General features: G+C 44.2%; 1 protein-coding gene across 1 annotated transcript in view; it reads left to right on the top strand.

Annotated features, from left to right (window-relative positions):
- Positions 1-19,849, top strand: part of LOC147733673 (transient receptor potential cation channel subfamily M member 7-like) — a 1,613,265-nt gene that overhangs the window by 1,502,830 nt on the left and 90,586 nt on the right. The gene's annotated exons all lie outside the window — the stretch shown is intronic.

Genomic DNA, 19,849 nt, shown 5'->3' with positions numbered 1-19,849 from the left:
GCCGAAAGAAAGGAGCGATGTAGAGAGCCACCCAGGCTCTCTCTCACAATGTAGCTGTTTTCACACACGCATACACCCCTTGGGGCAGGCTCGACCAGAGGGGATAAATAAACGGCCGGAGACCGCTCTGGGTCTTCCGGCCAAGAGAATGAAAGTGCTGTGTTGTCTCTCTTAATTAAAGTGCTGCTGCTCCCTAGCTTGCAGGTGGCACCGCCGCGCTACACATTCCATGCCAGTACGAGAGCACTTCCTGCCTGACATGCTGTTCCGGAGCGCATGCCGCCTGACGTGCTGCTCCAGAGCGCAAGCTGCCTGACGTGCTGCTCCAGAGTGCATGCTGCCGGACGTGCTGCTCCAGAGTGCATGCTGCCGGACGTGCTGCTCCAGAGCGCATGCTGCCAGACGTGCAGCTCCAGAGCGCATGCTGCCTGACGTGCAGCTCCAGAGCGCATGCTGCCTGACGTGCTGCTCCAGAGCACATGCTGCCTGACTTGCTGCTCCAGAGCGCATACAGCTGACATACTGCTCGCGGCCCTCTGGACCACTGTACATCTGGATGCCGATCCCATCTAGGGATTTACTCTCCTGGACAAAGGTAAGGATGGCGTAAAGCCCAGGAAAAGGAACGTTTTTGTCGTATATTCACCTCCTGACTTCATGTCAGAGTCTGAATATTCATAACAGACCTGCGGTGTCCATCCATGGCTGCAGGCCTGGGATGTATGCCCATTGCCGCACCTGACACCCTGCATGCATCACACACACTTGTGAACCTACGCACAGAAAAAGATTAGATTCGGCCCATTTTAATGTGAATAGGGGATGTTGGATCTGGGGTCTTTAGTTGGCAATGGTATTCACCTTTGTCCAAATAGGGATCCTTACTTCCAAGTCAGGATAAGGGGATTACACTCCTCAATAACCCATACTCACTGACTTGGAAGCTTGGAACGAGCAGACAGGCTTATCTCAGAGGTAGTGTGTTAAGCATTAGTGAAAATACACAGTAATACAGTGAACACACTACAGATGGACACAACACAGGTTTAATAAAAATAAGTATTCTTTATATAGACTTAACACAAGACCACAAATGACAAAAATCCACAATACTACGCTTAAGATTACTTAAAAGATGATTAAAGTCTCTTAGTTCAAGTTGTTGGTAAATGCGACAAAGTTCTCAACAAAGTACCTGGATGCGTAACGCAAAGTGAACAAAAGGCTCGCAAAAGGGGAGATGCGTCAGTTCCGTGACCTGGGGGAACGGTTGCGTCCTTCCTCAATGCTTGTGCAGAGTATAAGAATCGTCATGAGCCTTACCGGTGCGGAGGTGATGCGTAGATTCTCAGCCTGCGGGCCTGTTGTGGTGCGCAAGATGGCGTCCTAATGCGATGCAACAATCCTGTTGCGATGCAAGAAGATGGTGCCCTTGCTGCAGCGATGCGATGACGATGCGATGATGCCCTGGCAGCCTTGCGACAACTCTGTACTTTGGAGCCACGACAGGCCCTGCGACACGCTTCTCCGGTGATGCGATGGCGACTCTCACATTGGCGTCACGCTTCTCCGGTGATGCGACAGCAAAGCAGCTTCGATGAACACGCTTCCAGGGAGATGCCGCGAAAGCTCGCTTCTCCGGTGATGCGATGATTTTAGCTGCGGCAGCGACACACTTCTTCTCAATGCGTCGCACTTCCAGCTCCCAGCGGCACGCAAGTGACTGGAGTCAGAATTCCCAACAAGGAAATTCAGGAGGGGGCTAGAGGTGAAGTCTATTGTCCCTGAGACTTCAGCAGGAGGGAAGCGCGGTTCAAGCCCTTGGAGAATATTCTGTAGATGAAAACTCTTTCAAAAGTTCCTTTTCCTTTCCCTTGGCAATGAAGCACCCACTGCAAGCCAACCCAGCAAACAGCACACTGGCAGAGGGGCAGTCCAAACTGCTGCAGTTTCCTTGGTCCTTCTAATTTCTTGGGATCAGGGTTCCAATATTTATACCCCAAAATACTTTGTTCTCTGAAGGCAGAGAGGCCTATGCCTAGACCAAACCAGTTCCCGAGCACTTTGTTTACATGACTCTCTTCTTCCTTTCACTGTGCAGGGCAAAGACATCAGCCGCCCCACAGGAAGTGGAGCCAGCACAGGGGAGGGAAGATATAGCTCAGGAGCACTCTGTTGACATGATTCCTCCTCTAGTCTCACAGTGCAGTGCAGAGACATCAGACAAACCACAGGGGGTGGAGTCAGCATTGTAGAGGGAAGGCCCAGCCCTATTCATGTCCCAGGTGCAACTCCTCCCTCCCATCTAGATGCAGATCTCTCTATTCACCGCCAGGCTGCCCCAGCCTGTCTCCTGGAATCCCCCAGCGCTGTCACTCACAAACCCAGACAAGGAATACACAACCTAGCAGAGGCAGGCCTGGATAGTTAGACAAGAAAATACCTACTTTCTAAAAGTGGTATTTTCAAACACAGAATTTTAAAACCAACTTTACTAAAAGATGTATTTTATGTAAATGTACAGGAATTTATATAGCGCTAATCACCGAGCGGTTTCTAAGCGCTTGCTTAGGGAACCCTTCCTGGTATTCCCCTGTGAGATAACCCCAGCAGGGTATCCGCAAGGTGAAAGCCAGGCATCCCGCCACGAGGGGCCGTTGTGGAGATTAAGCAAGCTATTGCCCAGAGTCGCAGAGTGTGAACCCATGAATCGAGTAGGCACCGGAGCGAGAATTGACATTTTAAGACTCAAGACTCAAGACCCCCGCCGAGCCGGGAATTGAACCCTGGTCCCGGGCTGACCTCTGCTTCCAGGTCTGCCTCCTCTAACCAGTGAGCCACACTGCCATACTAACAATGTTCCCTGAGTCAGTTAGGATTATAAAAATGTAATAATCTATATGCCCATTCTGGCCTATGAGAACAGGTAGCCTTCAATAGTGAAACACGAAAATGGCTGTAATTCACTATTAGAACATTCTACACACATCAGAGCATGTCCTATCTTATATTTACATTGCACCTGGCCCTTGGGCCTACCATAGGAGTGTCTAATATGAAGCAAAGGGAAGGTTTAGGGACTGGCAAGTGGGTGCACTTGGCTAAGTCGACATGGCAGTGCTAGACTGCACACAGGCCTTGCAATGGCAACCCTGAGACACACTTTACAAGCTGCTTCTGTGGGTGGCACAACCAGTGCTGCAAGCCCACCAGCACCATTTGATTTACAAGCCCTGGGCACACATGGTGCACTGTACTAGGGGCTGATAGATAAATCAAATAACCCAATCATGAAATATCCAAATAGTACATTAATTTAACATAGGGAGCACTTGCACTGATTAGCAGTGGCACAGTGCCCAAAGCATAAAACCAGCAAAAACATAAAAAAAGAGGAGGCAATCTGTCAAAAATGGAAGGGAGACTCACGCCAATGAGGCCAGATCTACCAGGGGACATAGTGCAAATCCAATATTCATAGCAATTTTCACAAGTGATGTTGAATGAAACGATCATGCCTCATAATAACCAAAGCAGATTAAAGATCAAAAAACAGAACACGAAACAAAAGCTCCTGCTGTAAAACAGACAAAGCATAGAACCATCAAAAGAAGTTAATAACACTGTTCAGCAAATGATTAAACCCAGCAATCAGAGGCTATTCAGACGAAGCATTTCCTAAAAAAAAAGAACAAAATATTGGTGATGAATTAAAAAATAACACTTAATTGCACTTAAACTTGGGGCATGGTGCATTGGAGAAAACACCTACTAATTAAAGACACATAATTAAAGTTCTTAATATTCCGATAAAGGATCGGCGTATTTGCTGAGCCATAGAGGCCTGTGCAGGTCTCTATTTTGAAATATTTATTTTGAAACATTTAGGAGTGACTAACAGTGAGGGGAATAGAAAATGTCCATAAGTGGAGAAGTGTGGCTCAGGGGTTAGAGGCGGCAGCTGAGATCGGTCCTGGACCAGGGATCACTTCCCCACCTCGGCGGGTCTTGGGCTCAAAAATTCCGCGGACTCGATAATTTTCGTTCCGGTGCCTACTTGACTCACGGGTTCAAACTCTGCAAGTCTGGAAAATAGCTTGCTTAATCTCAACTACGGCCCCTCGCGGCGGGATGCCTGGCTTTCACCTTGTGGATACCCTGCTGGGGTTATCTCACAGGGGAATACCAGGACGGGTTCCCAAGGCAAGCGCCTTGATGCCTTCGGGTGATACGTGCGCTATATAAATCGCAATACATTTACATTTACATAAGTCATGCTTTAAAAAAATTGGGATACCCTACAGGGCCGGACTGGGAACCACAACCGGCCCTGGCAAACTTTTCGGCCGGCCTGCCTCCCCACTCGGGGAAGGGGGATGGGGTTGTAGGTGCCACCGAGCTCTTTGCCGGGGCCAGTTTTCGGCCGCTTTGATACAGGGACGATTTTGCAGCTATGCTGCAAAAACGGCCCTGTAACAAAAACGGCCCACAGGGGTCCAAAACCAGCCCCAAACCTGTGCGGCGCACCGGAAGATTGCCCGGTGCCCGCTGCGGCCAGTCCAGCCTTGATTCCCTACTTCTGAGATTTATAATTAATCTATTACGGCCAGAGAATTATTGCAATCGTTTCAGTCTCCAAAGCCGACAAAAGAAGACAAGAGCTGGGCACGCGCCCAGCATTCTCAATGGGAGAGGTGCGACAAGTGCTGGCCACGCGCGGATTCAGTCGCGCGCACGCTCACGGCGCCACCGTGCCCGCCGCGCGCCGATCACTCCTCTCTTCCTGGCCGGCATCGCGAAGTTTGGCAAGGCAGTGAGGGGACCGAGAGGTAGGTGCTTGTTCAGAATGTTATGTCCTCTAATTGCATGGACTTGCGGGAGTGTTTGCAGTGTAAAGTACCTGAATGGCGGGAGCAAAGAATGATGTCAGATGTGCTTTGAAGGATTCTGCTAATGTACACAGAACATTCAGTACAGTCTGCTCTCGGAGCGTGCACGTTACTGATCACCTATTCTTTATTGGACACCATGTGTTTTTTTAAATTCAACCCACCAAGATAAACGTGTCTATTCTCTTCTAGAAAAGAGTGTTAACCGTGACCAGTGTAAAATTAGTCAGTAGCCTTGCCTGCTTTCAGAGTAGTGAGTAGTGAGTGCAGAGTGGTGAGTAGTGAGTAGTGAGTGGTGAGTGCAGAGTGGTGAGTGCAGAGTGGTGAGTGCAGAGTGGTGAGTGCAGAGTGGTGAGTGCAGAGTGGTGAGTGCGGAGTGGTGAGTGCAGAGTAGTGAGTGCAGAGTAGTGAGTAGTGCGTGCATAGTAGTGACTAGTGAGTAGTGAGTGAGTGCAGAGTAGTGAGTGCAGAGTAGTGAGTGAGTGCAGAGTAGTGAGTGCAGAGTAGTGAGTAGTGAGTGAGTGCAGAGTAGTGAGTGCAGAGTAGTGAGTAGTGAGTGAGTGCAGAGTAGTGAGTGCAGAGTAGTGAGTAGTGCGTGCAGAGTAGTGAGTAGTGAGTGCAGAGTAGTGAGTGCAGAGTAGTGAGTGCAGAGTAGTGAGTAGTGAGTGAGTGCAGAGTAGTGAGTGAGTGCAGAGTAGTGAGTGCGTGCAGAGTAGTGAGTGCAGAGTAGTGAGTGCAGAGTAGTGAGTGCAGAGTAGTGAGTGAGTGCAGAGTAGTGAGTGCAGAGTGCAGAGTAGTGAGTAGGGAGTGCAGAGTAGTGAGTAGTGAGTGCAGAGTAGTGAGTGCAGAGTAGTGAGTGCAGAGTAGTGAGTGCAGAGTAGTGAGTAGTGAGTGCAGAGTAGTGAGTAGTGAGTGCAGAGTAGTGAGTGCAGAGTAGTGAGTGCAGAGTAGTGAGTGCAGAGTAGTGAGTGCTGCAGAGTAGTGAGTAGTGAGTGAGTGCAGAGTAGTGAGTGCAGAGTAGTGAGTAGTGAGTGAGTGCAGAGTAGTGAGTACAGAGTAGTGAGTAGTGAGTGCAGAGTAGTGAGTAGTGAGTGCAGAGTAGTGAGTGCAGAGTAGTGAGTGCAGAGTAGTGAGTGCAGAGTAGTGAGTGAGTGCAGAGTAGTGAGTAGTGAGTGAGTGCAGAGTAGTGAGTGCAGAGTAGTGAGTGAGTGCAGAGTAGTGAGTGCAGAGTAGTGAGTGAGTGCAGAGTAGTGAGTGCAGAGTAGTGAGTAGTGAGTGCAGAGTAGTGAGTAGTGAGTGCAGAGTAGTGAGTAGTGAGTGCAGAGTAGTGAGTGCAGAGTAGTGAGTAGTGAGTGCAGAGTAGTGAGTGCAGAGTAGTGAGTGCAGAGTAGTGAGTGCAGAGTAGTGAGTAGTGAGTGCAGAGTAGTGAGTAGTGAGTGCAGAGTAGTGAGTAGTGAGTGCAGAGTAGTGAGTGCAGAGTAGTGAGTGCTGCAGAGTAGTGAGTAGTGAGTGAGTGCTGAGTAGTGAGTACAGAGTAGTGAGTAGTGAGTGCAGAGTAGTGAGTGCAGAGTAGTGAGTGCAGAGTAGTGAGTGCAGAGTAGTGAGTAGTGAGTGCAGAGTAGTGAGTGCAGAGTAGTGAGTAGTGAGTGCAGAGTAGTGAGTAGTGAGTGCAGAGTAGTGAGTAGTGAGTGAGAGCTGATTAGTGAGTGAGTGCAGAGTAGTGAGTAGTGAGTGCAGAGTAGTGAGTAGTGAGTGCAGAGTAGTGAGTGCAGAGTAGTGAGTAGTGAGTGAGTGCAGAGTAGTGAGTAGTGAGTACAGAGTAGTGAGTAGTGAGTGCAGAGTAGTGAGTGCAGAGTAGTGAGTGCAGAGTAGTGAGTAGTGAGTGCAGAGTAGTGAGTGCAGAGTAGTGAGTAGTGAGTGCAGAGTAGTGAGTAGTGAGTGCAGAGTAGTGAGTAGTGAGTGAGAGCTGATTAGTGAGTGAGTGCAGAGTAGTGAGTAGTGAGTGCAGAGTAGTGAGTGCAGAGTAGTGAGTAGTGAGTGCAGAGTAGTGAGTGCAGAGTAGTGAGTAGTGAGTGCAGAGTAGTGAGTAGTGAGTGCAGAGTAGTGAGTAGTGAGTGCAGAGTAGTGAGTGCAGAGTAGTGAGTGCAGAGTAGTGAGTAGTGAGTGGTGAGTAGTGAGTGCAGAGTAGTGAGTAGTGAGTGAGTGCAGAGTAGTGAGTGCAGAGTAGTGAGTAGTGAGTGCAGAGTAGTGAGTAGTGAGTGCAGAGTAGTGAGTGCAGAGTAGTGAGTGCAGAGTAGTGAGTGCAGAGTAGTGAGTGCAGAGTAGTGAGTGCAGAGTAGTGAGTGCAGAGTAGTGAGTGCAGAGTAGTGAGTAGTGAGTGCAGAGTAGTGAGTAGTGAGTGCAGAGTAGTGAGTAGTGAGTGCAGAGTAGTGAGTAGTGAGTGCAGAGTAGTGAGTAGTGAGTGCAGAGTAGTGAGTAGTCAGTGCAGAGTAGTGAGTAGTGAGTGAGTGCAGAGTAGTGAGTAGTGAGTACAGAGTAGTGAGTAGTGAGTGCAGAGTAGTGAGTGCAGAGTAGTGAGTGCAGAGTAGTGAGTAGTGAGTGCAGAGTAGTGAGTAGTGAGTGCAGAGTAGTGAGTAGTGAGTGCAGAGTAGTGAGTGGTGAGTAGTGCATGCAGAGTAGTGAATGAGTGCAGAGTAGTGAGTGAGTGCAGAGTAGTGAGTGCAGAGTAGTGAGTGCAGAGTAGTGAGTGCAGAGTAGTGAGTAGTGAGTGCAGAGTAGTGAGTAGTGAGTGCAGAGTAGTGAGTAGTGAGTGCAAAGTAGTGAGTGCAGAGTAGTGAGTGCAGAGTAGTGAGTGCAGAGTAGTGAGTAGTGAGTGCAGAGTAGTGAGTAGTGAGTGCAGAGTAGTGAGTAGTGAGTGCAGAGTAGTGAGTGGTGAGTGCAGAGTGAACAATTCCAATCCAAACCACATAATTCCATTACACACCACATGCATACACTCCATAATACATGGGTAAAAGACATTGCCATTTACAATGCCATTAGCTCTAACTCAAATAAATCCGACACCTATTGCATTTCCAATGCTTGTATTGTACAGTGGATGGGGTGTTAATTTTAACATTGGGGCAATATCAACTGCTTAGCAACATTAGTCACTTTTTGATTTGTCAAACAATTGTCACCGAACTTAATCAAAGCAGTGTAGCTCCTGCTTTGAATGCTTGCAATGACACATCAAGGTCATGTCGTGCCTTGTTGTGTTATGTTAGCATTTTTGTATTATGTATAGCTGTCATTGGTATGGCCATCTGCAGTTTTGGGTTGTTTAGAATGTCATTTCATATGGCTCTCCGGTTTGTGGTGGCTTGCCTGTTTTGAGCAGATCTTTAGCATGTAGGACAGTGTAGCCCAGGTGTGGTCTATAATGTGCAGTGTCTGACTGGAAGGTCCACTTGGGAGACTTCTGTGTTGATTGGTCTAATGTAATTCTTGCCAGTATAGCTTGCGTGCCTCCGGAAGTCGATGTTATGTGTATTTGACATTTTATATTATTGAAGCCATTGCATAATATCTCTTCACAAACAATATAATAGCATCCGAGCATATATCAACAGTTTAAAAAATTGTTAAATAATTTAACGATGTCAAAGGTGGCCAAGAGCTCTGTGAGTATGGGGAGGCAGGGGTCATCTTCATCTTAAGTCAGAACGCTGGCTGAGGCAGACTTGAGTTGTATGCGTTATGTGGAGGAACTTCAGTAGTGTGTGGAAATAAGGGTTATATTGTTCTTCCATTTGTTTTTGTAACTCAGATGTAGCCTTTGTGCGTGACAAAGACTTTTGAGTACCAAAGTCCTGAAGGTTTCAACGTACACTTGTATGTTTTAGCTGGAGTGTAGGTGATCACATAGTTTTCAAGTAAAGCATTAAAGTCATGTAGAAGGGGTTTGATGTGAAACATATAGTTGGCACGGAGAGAAAGGATGGAGATGTATTTGAAGGCTCTCAAGGTAAAGTGGTAGAATAAGTAAATTCGGTGCACAAAGACAGTATACAATTAGTGTCATTGAGAGAAATCAGTGCGGTGCTCTAAAGAGGAGGGGTGTCAACCAATGAAACTGAGCTCTGAGCACCCGCAATCATAAGTCCAAAAGAAAGCTATCCAGTAGTCGCCATGTTATTCAAATCTCTTCTTTAATCGGATAGTGCTTCTTGCGCTAGTCAACACGTGTTTCGTCTGTGGGTAAGTTCCCCTACAACTTCCTCAGGGCTGGAATTTAAATTAAAAAAAAAAATCTGTCTTAAAATTGAATCCAGTATGAATACATTTTAACATATCATATCCCGTGTGTTTGTAGGTACTAGACCATAGTACCGAGTACAATGTGATACACCGGAGAAAAAACCCTTGCTTCACTTGATGCAGGTGCACCCCTGTTGTCCTCATCATGAGGGGCATCATTCCTCTGGTTTGCAATTTTAGATATTATGTAACAGACCATTATCAAGTCCCTAGGCTTCAGTTGCCACTACCACCACAAAATCCTATTTAAATGGTCGAGGTTATTTTACTGCGATATAATCTGGCCGTGCAGGCCAGTTATGTGCTTACGATCCTGCTGCTATGTTTTATATTGTGATCGAATCATAAGTGAGTTGTCATCACCCTTATCTTTAAATTGTACCTGTTCAGAGCAATCTAATCTCTAGAAAGTAACCAAGAAAGGTCAAAAGCCGTGACTTGCCTTATCTTTTTTGATTTCAATAAGATTTTATTGAGAAAGAATGTTCCAAGTAATAAAAATCAAATACAATAGAGGTGATACATTCTGACATAAGTGAAAAGGAGAAGCATATACATCCCTTAAGAAATAAATAAAATGAATGTAAATAAAATTAAGTTGGGAATATGAACCAATATCGACTGTCAGTAATCGAAAAACAAAGCGAATCACTCTCTAAATTGAGGAAGGGGATAGGGGAAGAGGTAGAAGAAAAGAAAGAAAAAAGAAAAGAATGAAGAGAACGCAGCAGGAAGAGAGAACGGGATGAGAGGACAGGAAAGCTGAAAGAAGAGACAAAAGAAGGATTCCCACATGAACGACCCAATGCACTACACAGAACAAGCAACAATTAGACAGACGAATCAACAGGAAATTGAGGTACTAACCCTTTCGAGGAGAGCTCCATATAGTCATCCAAGGCTTTCCAAACCCCTTTAGAGATGGAAGGCGACAGGTGTACTAGATCTACTGAGGTGTGGGCACTGCGTAGGAAGGATACCCATGCCCACCACGTATGGTAAGAGACAGACGAAAAGGATTTCCATTCCATAAGAATGATTTTAACCGCTACAGTTAAGAGAAGATCTAGCAGTTGTAATTCTATCGGCTCCAAAGGAAGAGGAGTAGGAGCAGCCAAGGGGCCGAGTAGGACTATGGGAAAGGAAAGCTGGAGTTCAATATTAAAAATAAGGGATAAATGTTGCTGAATAAGGTCCCAAAAAGGTTTAAGCAGGGAACAATGATAAAACATATGTGGAAAATCACCTGTCACCAAGCCGCAACTCCAGCAAAGGCCGTCGTCTTTAAGGTTGAGCGAATGAAGACGCGCCGGCGTCCAATGTAGAAGATTGATCGAGAAAAATTTAGATTGCATTAGGGAAGGAGCTATTTTATTACGGAGAGCAAATTTACCAATGGATTGCCAAGCTTCGGATGAGATATGATCTGTAATGTTGTGGTCAAAATGGCGCGACCATTTTTGTTGTGCCACCGTCTGATCAGGAAGCGAAGTGGAAGATAAAAACTTATAAATTTTGGAAGCAACATGACCAGCTTTGAGCCAAATGTGGAACAGCGAAATGGTGGAGGAGGAGGGGTGAAGACGAGTTTTAGAAACAGCAACCTTGATTTTCAAAAAGGTATAGAAGTCAAGATTTGTTAAAGAATGTTTATATGCTAAGGTAGAAAAAGGGAAAGGGTCACCAGAATCACTATATAAATGTTGGACAAGAGAGATTCCTTTTGCAGTCCAGTAGGACATGAGGGTGGGAGAAATAGTAATCTTGATTTTGGAATTTCTCCAAATAGAAGACCACCTTGTTTTATGCAAAGGAATTGCCATTTTCCTATCTAAATTTTTAATTGCAGTAATCGTATCAATAATGATAGAGCGGGAAAACAGAATATGTAAAGTGGATGTAGTACAAAAAGAGGCGAGTGGCAAAGGTGATGCTAGTTCCTGTTCTATGAGTATCCAGGAGGGGACATGACGAGTTGGAGGAGAAAACCAAAAAGCACCTTGAGAGGCCAAGAAAGCAGTCTGGTACTTCTCCCAGTCCGGAAAGTTACATCCACCCATATCGCAAGGTCGACGTAAATATTTATATGCTAATCTAGCTCGTTTGCCATTCCATAAAAATTTAGAGGTGAGAGCATCAATTTCTCGAAAAAAGGAATCAGATAATTTAAGCGGAAGCATGGAGGAAACAAAATTAATAATCGGCGTGATCATCATTTTAAGGGTTTGTAAACGACCCCACCATGAGATATGTTTTGGAGACCACGTATCTAGAAGACGACGTACTTTGGCAATAGTCTGAGACTCATTTTAAGCAACGGTGGAATGCAGAGTAGAACAGAAATAAATTCCCAGATACTTGAGATGAGTAGATTGCCACTTAAAACCAGCCGAACCCATATGAGCAGGAAAGCAATAGGCATTTAAAGGGAACATCTCCGTCTTATCTTTATTTAGAGTATATCCCGATACCGTTGAAAACAGGGATATGGTGTCAGAAATAGCAGGGATGGCCAAGGCGATATCATCTGAAAAAATAAGAACATCGTCAGCGTATGCGGCAGTTTTAAGACAGTGAGAACCAAAAGAAAAACCTTTAATATTAGGATGTAAATCAATCAAACGAAGAAGAGGATCAATAGATAATAAAAATAAGAGTGGGGAAAGGGGACAACCTTGTCTAGTGCCCTGGCAAAGATTAAAAAATGAAGACGTGGCTCCATTAACTCTAATGTTAGCTTTAGGTTGGGAATATAAAGACATTACCATAGTAATGAAGGAATCTCCAAGGTTATGAGCACATAGGACAGCTCGGAGGAATGGCCAAGAAACCTTATCGAAGGCCTTTTCTGCATCAAGGGCCAAGGCCGCGGCCGGGAGTTGGGAACGTTTGGCAGCACCGATAATATGACAGAAAGTGCGGATATTGTCCCTTGCCAGTCGACCCTTAACAAAGCCAGTTTGGGAGGGATGAACCAGGTGGGGAATAAAGGATTCTAAGCGCTTAGCCAGGATTTTAGCAAAAATCTTTGCTTCCATATTTAGGAGCGAAATAGGCCGGAAGTTTTTAGGATCCGAGTGGTCCTTTCCTTCCTTCGGAATCACGACTATGGTGGCTTCAGCCGCCGTACCAGAAACAGAACCATCCTGAACAAAAGAATTAAAAACAGAGTGTAATTTAGGAACAAGCAACGGAAGAAAGGTTTTATAAAATAATATTGGGTATCCATCCGGACCAGGGGCTTTCCCAGAACGGGTGGGCTTGATCGCAGCAACAATTTCCTCGGGAGAAATAGGTTCGTTCAGGATGGAACGATCATCTTCAGAGACTGACTGAATCGGAACCGATTTCAAAAAATCTTGACACTTGTCAAAAGAGGATTGGTTAGAGGGGGTATATAATTTGTTATAAAAATCGCGAAAAACTTCCAGAATTTCCTCCGTTTGAAACTTTTTAGATCCACTGTGATCTGTAATAGAAGAAATTTGTGAGGACTTAAAAGAGAAATCTTGGAATTTTAAGGTAGCAGCCAAAAGTTTCCCAGCCCGATTCTTCAAAAGTAACTTTTTGGACTTTTGTGCTTGGACACCAATATGAGCTCGTTTTGTAACAATCGTATTATATTTGTATTTTAGGAGCTTTATTTGTTGTAGACTAGTGGGATCTTTGGTGTGTCGAAAGGAAGCTTCTAGAGTTTTGATTTCAGATGATAAGTCAGTAAGTTCTTTCTTAATAGCAGAATTACGTTTGGACATACATTTAATGACTTGGCCCCGAAAAGTGCATTTAAACGAGTCCCAGAGAATTACTGGAGAAGAAACAGAATTCTCGTTTTCACGGAAAAAAGTTTCAATATCTGTAGAAAACTCCGCCACTTGAGAGGGGTCATGTAAGACTTCAGTGTTTAATCTCCAAGAACGACCACGTGGTTTAGGAGCAAAGGAAGACAGCGTAAAGGTGACCGCGGCATGATCAGAGATGACAATGGGGTGTATAAGCGGAGAAGAAGAAGAGGAGACAAGAGAAGAATGAACTAGGAGATAATCAATACGAGAAAAGGAGGAGTGCGGCGAGGAGAAGAAAGAGAAATCACTACCAGTGGGATTATGAAGACGCCAGATATCTTGAAGATGAGAAATGGAACACATGTTAACCACTTGGCTGCTAAGGCAATATTTTTCTTTTCATTGATTTTCCATTGAAATCAATGGAAAGTCCATGACGAGTTACCCTTGTCATTAGCGGCGAAGAGGTTAAGCATTTGTTTGTGTGCTTTTGGAGGACGAAACTGAAATGCAGAATTCCTGTCTAAAAGAGGATCCATTGGTAAATTAAAATCGCCACCAACAATGAGATTGCCAGCATGTGGGGTATTATGCAAAATTTTTGTAATGGATTTCCAAAACGCTGGATCATCAATATTCGGGGCGTAAATATTCATAACATACAAATCATGTTGTCCATCCGATAGTTTAGATAAGAGCCAACGACCCTCAGAATCATGGTCAGAAGAGAGAATTGATAGCCCAGAATTCCTTGAAACTAACGTAACAACACCATTTCGTTTGCCAGAGGCATCGGAACATGAAACATCCGATACCCAATCTTTCTTCAAAAACAGCGCTTCTCTGCTAGAGATCTTGGATTCTTGAAAAAGAACTAAATCTGCAGAGAGGGACTTACAGTAATCCAAGATTTTAGACCGTTTCACCGGGTGATTCAAACCCTTAACATTAAGGGATAACACATTTAGACCTGGCATGTAACAAAGGAGGGATCATAAGAAGTCAACAATGATAACAGAGAAAGAACGAACATGAAAAATATAAGGGACCAACTGTTAATCAAACGAAATACTGTGGGAGCAGCCATGTGGGAGAACCAGAAGAAAGAAAGAAAAAGAAGAGATGAAAATAGAATAGAAAGGAGGCAGAGAGGAGGCAGGAGGGGAGGTCTAAAAGAGACCCATATCATGCAAGGGAGAACGTGGAAGAAGCGAGTAAGGAACCCGTACTAGGAGCATAAGTGGGTAAAAAGAAGTAGCCCAATACTAAAAAACAGCTATTGATAATAAGAAAAGCAAGGAACCATTAACACCGGAAAAAACAGGGTTATAGTGCAATTACTAAAGTGAAAAAGAATAGAGTACTTCAACATCTAATGGAGTAACAATATCTTGGCGATAGTAATATCTATACTAAGCAACAATATCAGAAAAAATAGTAACAATGTAGTTACGTATGAAAACACTAACCAGCATATATTATTAAGTGATAGAATACGTATTATAAACAGTTACAACATGGTTAAAGAATGACATACACCTGCATATGAATACACTATGAAGTGAATTAAGTAAAAAAAGAGATGCGTGAGAGAGTGGAAAAAGAGTATTGTAGATAAAAAGAGGGAGAGAATAGATGGAAGAGAACAAGTACAGTAAACAGGAGAGGAAATAAAGAAGAGAATTGCGCATCAACCATAATATAAGAGCATCCTCTCGGAAAAAATATGTGAGTAAAATTATAGTGAAGGGAGTACTAATACGCTAATCATATAGGAGAAGTCTTAATCAGTAGGTACATATAATGCAGGTAAAACGCATATTCAAAATAGTAACATCATAAATGAAGAACAAATTATGACAGTAAAAGAGAGGAATATGAAACTAAATCTGAAAGGAAGAGAATAGAGAGGTAAGGGAACTTGGATGAAAAAAGAGAGGGGAAAAGACTCAGAATAAAAGAGGAGTGACAATGTTGAAGAGATAATCAGGAGGAATTGAAAAAAGGACGACAGGTAGGAAGTAAGAAGAGAAAAGAATGGAAGGATAAGAGAAAAGAGCTGTCACAGGATAAACAGCAAGAACATGTAGGTTGTGGAAAATAAGGAAGGATGAGAACGTCGAGAATAGTATGAACGAAAGAAAGGAAACAGTAGGACGAAAAGTGTCAGGAGAATAAACAGACATGTAAGTTAGCTGGAGTAAGAGAAGAGGCATCTAGCCATGAAAAGTACATCCAGAGATAGAAAAGAAACAGTTCAAGTTCCTGAGGCCCCAGGAGTCTCTGAAGTTGCTCTTTGGATTTCCATCTCTATCTCCAGCTGGTTGTCCAGGAATGTCGCCAAATCCGCCGGTTCATCGAAGACTCTGGAACGACCCTTATGTGTGATGCGAAACTTGGAGGGGCCAGAAAACGAAAAAGGAATGCCCATTTCCGTGAGACGTTTTCGAAGGTTCAGGAAGCCCTTCCTTCTTATGACTGTGTCTCTGGCAAAGTCCTGGGAAATGGAAATGCGATGGCCATCCCAACTGAGTTGCTTAACTTTCCGCATATGAGAGAGAATCATCTCAGTGTGTTGATGTCTCAAAGGCTTAAAAATGACTGCTCTTGGTTGGGTTGCTGCTTTAGGTCGAAACGTTGGAACACGGTGTGCTCTTTCTATTTCAAAATCTCTATGGAATGATATTTGAAGGGTATCCGGAATCCAATGAGATAAAAAGTCTATCATAGAGGAAGATGATTTCTCCGAATCTTCCGGTAGACCAAAAATGCGTAGATTAGATCTACGGTTACGGTCCTCCTGCTCAGTGAGATCTCTGCGCAATGCCGCCATTGAACGTTCCAAGTGGTTGAGGGATCTGGATTGTTTCTGCATTCCATCCTCTGCAGAGCTGATTCGTGATTCAGTCGCTGATACACGAAGAGAAAGAGCCTTAAAGTCATTTCTGATAGCAGACACTTCCACTTGTAGCAAGTCAGTGTTAGTTTTTGTTGACTGCGCAATATCATGTACTTCATTAAGGCGCGTTAATATTGTGTCCAATGTGGAAGCAGTGTCCGACTGAGGAGCCTCAGGCGTCGGAGAGAGTGACTTAAGCCTTTTCAACGACGTGCCCACATCCTTAGAGTCTTTGTTGGTCGAAGACCGATTCATATTGACAATGTTGAAGTAGACTTATAAAAAATACCACTTGAGGAAGAATGAAAGCACAAAACGAGCGCAGAGTGACTCACAAATAGTAAAAAATAGGAGAACAAGCTCAAAATGCGCTATGGTATTCTAGCGGTGACAGTGTGAGCAGAGCAGGGGAGCACCGTAATGAGTTGGTAGCAAAAATGTCGACACCTCTATGGAAGAAGCGGACTGAGAGAAAAATAGCGTGATAACAGCTTAAAGCCCAACCAAGCAGCAAGAGAGTAACATAAAGAAGGCAAAAATGTTACCAGTAGTGGGCGCCGTGAAGGAAATGCATTAGGCGGACCAGCAACACAGCAACGTTATATCCGCGGCGGCTCCTCTGAAGTAAAATGACAGGAACGTCATGAGCGGGAAGATGGCTGCCGCTCGTGAGGTATGCGAGCGCCTGTGAAGCGTGAGGCAGAAATCATGTAACCGGTGGCCAAAACCTCAGGAAAACAGCGTCAATCAGTTCACCACATGTTCCGCTGATGAGGGTTGCTTTTTCCGTCAAGAAGGGCAGCAAGAGACTGAGAAAATCGCTCGACGGGACAAACTCGCCTCGGAGCTCAAGCGCAACACGCCATGCTGAAGCGGCGCGCAAGCCACGCCGTGACTTGCCTTATCTAATTGTATTTTGTTACATTGTTCAAGAGAAAGCCACGTATCCTCACCTATTGGCGTATATTATATGGTCTGCTTCCTTCTTATGTATGTTCAGGGACGTTTTAAGGATTTTGGGGGCCCTGGGCCAACTATATCGTGGGGCCCTTGTTCACAACTGCTCGGAATTTATGATCTAATTTCAGCTTTTTCATTGCCTTTTTGGCCAGGCCACTCACACCGCATAGGCACACCCGTCCACATTCTAAATGTATTTCCATGTAATATTTAGGGATAGTACTTGTATTTTCAATATTGTAATATAGCAGCAGCTCAGTAATATTATTGCAAATAATCTCTGTGATATGCTGCCATTTCTAATATGTGAGGTCCTGTTTTTATCTAAAACTCCCCCACATTAACAGATGTAAAATACATTAAATGAAAATGGTATTTAAAACAATCTGTGTTTAAAAATCATTCATGGTCATCAGAGCAGGACTGTGTGGGGAACAGAGCCAGATCTGTCAGGGGCCCCCCTGAAAGGCTGTGGCTCTGAACCAGAGCCAACTTTGTACATGACTTAAAAGGTCTGTGTGTGGTCCAAGCACCGGGTGTTGCACCCTATGGGAAGAAGGACATATAGGCTGCGAGAGTGTGTCATGTTTCTATGATGAACCGTGCTTAAACAATGAGGTCTGGGTTTTTTTTAGTGTACATTGCAGAGAGTGTGTTGTGGGCATCAGTTGGGATATGTGTTTGATAGTTTAAGAATATATGGTGGTTTGCAAAATGTGTACGAGATCAGGTCTATGTTTAGTGAGCTTGATGTGTGTGTGTGTCTGGGTGGGATAGTAGGGACAACTATTGTCGAGCTCTGGGCTATTTATATCATATCTAACCTTCTACGTTTCCTTGCAGAGGAGCCATGTTTCTGTCCCAATGATCTTTTCTGCATTATCCTTATGCTGTGAAAACCCAGGCAGTTAATTACCCTGAAGAGTTTAATGAAGTAGGGTAACCGCTAGAATACATAGTGATGTCAATTCCTGTAGAGGTGGATGCTGGGAAACTAGTTCCGCTTGTCTGACGTCTTCTTTTCAATATAGTTTTACTAGGACACAAGTAATGTCACTTCCTGAAGAGAAGGATACTAGGAAACTCTGTGATGTCACTTCCAATAGAGGCGGAAACTAATAATTAGGATACAGTTACCTGGCTTCTACTTTTAAAGATGGTCTGGAGGAAAACAAGTCACGTTCTGAATAGGAGATTGCTGGAAAATACAGTGATGTTACTTCCGATACAGGTGAAAACTGAAGTTGTTCATCTACACGGTTAGCGCCTGCAAAATGTTACTTTGTAAAAAATATATATATACATCACCAGAATTAGTGGAATATAACCTGCATGCTGAATTGAGGAGTTGTAATGTATTTGTTAGTTTGTGTTTATGCTTTCAGGAAGTTTAACTATGCAAATGCCTATTCAAAGGCCTGTTTTCATACCAAAATAAATGTATAATTTAATGACTAGAATATATAGTTCATTTATAAGAGTTTTATATTTCAAATAAAAGGAGTGAACCTTACTGATGTACTTTAGATCATTCTATGTGCCCAACAAATATTGTCACTATTGTCCAGTGCAAATCAGACTTGGTTCCGGCTCAAAATGCCAAGCCTCATCCGCTCTGAATGGGACCATGTTAGAGGCTGACTAAGTATAAGGTGCTCACTTATTTAAGCAGGGGCAGCTCCTCCACTAGGGCGGAGGAGCTTCACCCCACTACTTTCTTGCAGTGCGAGAAGCAGAAACATAAAATGGGAATAACTACCATTTTATGTTTCTGCTTCTCACACTACGGGAAAGCAGAAGGGTTGGTTTGTGGATGGTTGGGGCTGCACTGCGTGCAGGGCTGGGCAGGGAAGGAGTGGTGTGCCCACTCCTGAGTGTGCATGACTAGTTTGGTTGGCCCTCTGCAATGCAGCCTACATGGAGAAAGAACATGGGCGGGCCATTTCCAGTAGGCCGAGATAGCTTCAAGTATTCCATCCTTCTCATATTTGTTTTATCAATGGGAATCCTTCAGTAGAACCGCATTGGTTTGTCGAGATGTTGGTTCCTGCTCATTACACCACAGAGCATGGGCGGTATTAAAATGATGAGGCCCACAGTAACAAAACATATCTTTGTTGCTCATGTTACCTTGCAGGTGGGACACAGCTCAGCTGTCAAGGCAGGACTGTTCCTACTGTAATAGGAATAGGACACGACTGATTCTCATGTGGTTGGTACCTGTTTGCAGTGGTACAATGTGCAACGAATTGACTAGAACACAGCCCAGAGTCATTACAAATGGTGGATATTTATCCAGTACCTCCATCCACTGCTTTTCCTTACTATAGATGGAGCAGTCTGTGAGTTTATAGCATGTCAGCTTTGTAATTTCTTGATTGCATTTTTGTTGTATATCTAATAAAAATCGTAAAAAAACAATTGCACAAACACTTATTCCGGACTATCTCAAATAAATTGAGTGACTTGAAATAGTGGAAGTTAAAATAACGTCAATCACGACCAGCACCGTCCAATTGTTTATCTAAAAGGTAACTGCAATTCAGACTTTCCTTAGATATTGCTATCTTCAAGGTAGCTACTAAACGAGGATCTGTGCTTGATTGAGTCCATCATTTTACTACAGCATTGATAAATGGTAGATCTGGAGTAGGGGTATGAGAAGAAAGTGAATTCAAGGGGTGTTTACTGATTCATGCTACTGTTATCCCATGAAGTGGCAGTGATGTATTTGGTTAGTGCCCTAACCGCTGCAAGAACTATGGACTTCGTTCAGACTTTTCAGTTTCATTGATATTCTCCAATGTAGTTCATTCTGCCTCACTTCTCAAAGGCAGTCTCCTTGTGTGCAGCTGTGAATTACTACTGTGTGATTGAAAGATGCCAGCCTCTTGAAGCACACTGTCAACTAGCACCATTTGCAACAATTCATAGCGCATCTCCAAGCTACTTCCACCTGCAGATGTGGCCTGTCACCGACCCTATCCAGGTCAGGCCGGCAGGACACTTGCTCC

The sequence above is a fragment of the Lissotriton vulgaris genome, chromosome 2_1, assembly GCF_964263255.1.
Source record: "Lissotriton vulgaris chromosome 2_1, aLisVul1.2, whole genome shotgun sequence".
Taxonomy (NCBI): Eukaryota; Metazoa; Chordata; class Amphibia; order Caudata; family Salamandridae; genus Lissotriton; species Lissotriton vulgaris.
This window is presented reverse-complemented; position numbering and strand designations above follow the sequence as displayed.